We start from the raw sequence: 3,104 nt of genomic DNA on the forward strand, positions 1-3,104 counted from the left end.
TTATAAATTAGAAGACACATCCTAAGACACCACAATTGAATGACCTGGCTGAAATAATGAATAGGACATTAATTGAGAGAGTGAGATGTTTACTTTTAGATATAAAGTTGCCTAGATCATTTTGGGTTGAAGCCTTTGTTGACCTTATTGGTCACGCCCGGTTTTGATTATGAAAAATACTCATTGTATCTAATGAGTGGTTGAGTTTTGTGCAGGAATCAAGAATGATAAGATCAAGATGTGCACAAAGTAAGAAAGGCTTGAAGACAATTTCATAACTCTTAATTGTAATAATTTTCAGTAAAATTGTCTGTAATAGTAATTAGGGTTCTTCGGTTTGTAATAAGCACACACATCACAAACATGATTTAATTTGCAAGCTCAAACCGAACCATAGAAAGACCTTAGGGTGAACCTCGGTCGACCGACACCGGACTTTTTTGGTGATCTCAAATTGGACCCCAAGTGACCTTAGGACACTCACCTTTGCACTTGTATGTAATAGGCACTTGAATAGGGTTTATATGTTGCAAGAAGGGATCGAAATGCACACTTGGTGCACTTTCGGTCGACCAGCCAACTCAGTTCAATTTGTCCCGGTCGACCGAAACCGGTCCGGGTCAACTGTTTGACCCAGGCCCGGTCGACCGAGCCCTTATAGGTCATTTGACCTTGGTCGACCGAACCTTCTGGGAGTCAACTCTTTGACCTCCCGGTCGACCGAACAGATTTGTACTCCAACGACCTGGTCGACCGAGGGGTCTTGGGAGAATTCCCAACGGCCTGGTCGACCGAGCCCTATAGTTGGTGCACTTTCGGTCGACCAGCCAACTCAGTTCAATTTGTCCCGGTCGACCGAAACCGGTCCGGGTCAACTGTTTGACCCAGGCCCGGTCGATCGAGCCCTTATAGGTCATTTGACCTTGGTCGACCGACCCTTCTAGGAGTCAACTCTTTGACCTCCCGGTCGACCGAACAGATTTGTACTCCAACGACCTGGTCGACCGAGGGGTCTTGGGAGAATTCCCAACGGCCTGGTCGACCGAGCCCTATAATTCAAAAAGGCCCCGGTCGACCGAACCTCAGAAATTTGGCAAATCGCCCTCTCCGGTCGACCGAGCCACTCAGTTCAAAATTGCCTTGGTCGACCGAACCAGTTCTGGTCGATCGGACCTCTCGGGTTGGTCCAATTTTTACCGTGGTTAATATTTTTCTAAACAGGGTTAAAATGCCTTAAACGTCATTAAACTTTTCTAATAATACCCTATAGGTCCCCAACGGTCATATTTCCTTCCATGGCTATATATATGTGTTCATTTGCAAAAATTAAGGGAGATTAGCCACCTTGATTAGGGAAGAATTCTCTTAAAAATAAAAACCCTATACTACTCATTTTATTACTCAAACCACTCATACTTGCCTTCTAGCATTGCCTACATATTTTGTAAGTTGATTGAGTGTTTTGTCTAATAGGTTTGCTCTCCCATTCATATTTGATTGATTTATTTTCATTGAGAGCTAAACCTAAGTATTCTTAGGAGACTTTGCTAATAAGTCTATCCTAAGAAGACTTCGATAGATCCTCTAAGATTTGCACCTTCATTGCAACATCTTAAAAAGATTGTATTTGTTTTTGGTTGCAAAACATTTTCAAAATACATTCAAATATCTAGTGTGCTTTGTCTTGATAAATCTTTAAAGAGATATTTTTTTGTGTGAGAAAAATCTTTGTTGCAATATTCATTGATTTATATACATAGTTGAATACAAAGATTAAACTCTTTTTGCAAACCAAACTTATACATTGCTAGAGCTTCATATACATATATATATATTAAGAAAACTTATTGATTAAAATATATGAAGTTTGGATAATATCTTTGTTTGAGCACTTAGATAGAATATCCTGTGATACAAAGATAATTTAAGTTTGCACTCTCACGCACTCATTACAACGATAGTAAATCTATTTGAGAGTTGACATCTTAGACCACATTGAGCTTACATATTGAATCATACTGTGGTGTTTGTTATTGTGCGCATCCGGGTACATATCTGCTTTACACGAAAGCACAATTACTGTACCATTTGATTGTAATACACTTTGGTTGTATTTCCAGGCACGGGCCTGAAGAGGGAGACTAGCCCTGGAATAGTCTCGGATTGGCTTAGACTCGGTTAGGAAAGTTAGGTGCATCGTCCTGTTAAGGCGTGTAGGTTGAGGTCAGCCTTGCTAATTGACCTGGTTAAGGTTGAGGTCAGCCCTGTGTTAATTTGACCTGGTTGTAAACGGTGCCGCACCACCCTTAAGTGAGCTATTAGTGGAATCCTCTAGCTTGCGAGCTTGAGGCGGGGACGTAGACACTGTTGGCCGAACCTCGATAACATATCGTGTGTTTATTTACATTTCTGCACTTTACATTTACCGCATGCGTATGTTATTATGTGAATGATGCGCTTAACTTAAATTTCCACATATCTTTTATATCTGCGCATGTGGAATTATATAGACCAACCCTAGGTTGTTTTATACGAGCATTTTATTTAACCTAGGTGATAAATTTGAAAATTCCAATTCACCTCCCTCTTGGGAATACACCAATTCTAACAATTGGTATCAGAGCCTCGTTGCACTTTACTTAAACGTTTTTGTAAAAAGATCGCAATGGCTCACATTGGTGTATCCCCATTCGTTGAGGGACAGTCACTTTCCAGTCCTCCAGTATTTTGTGGTGTCGACTACACCATGTGGAAGGTTAGAATGACAATATTCTTGAAATCTATGGACTGGAGGGTCTGGCTTGTGACTGCCAAAGGAAGATGTGCACAAATAAATGAAAATGATTTTAACATGATTAATTGTGATGCCATGAACATGTTTTATCTTGCGTTAGATTCTGATATCTTTGTCGAGTTTGTGGTATATCAGACTGCACAAGAAATCTGGGATAAATTAGAAAAGCAACATGAAAAATCCCAGGAAACAGAGATGGTAACTCCTCCAGATGATCAAGAGGAGGTAATTCATGAGTTAGACATCAACGGTGAGGTATATGATTCTCACTCTGACCTGTTTGATGGTCTCTGTGATAAATGCTGTATTG

The sequence above is a fragment of the Malania oleifera genome, chromosome 2, assembly GCF_029873635.1.
Source record: "Malania oleifera isolate guangnan ecotype guangnan chromosome 2, ASM2987363v1, whole genome shotgun sequence".
Lineage (NCBI taxonomy): Eukaryota > Viridiplantae > Streptophyta > Magnoliopsida > Santalales > Ximeniaceae > Malania > Malania oleifera.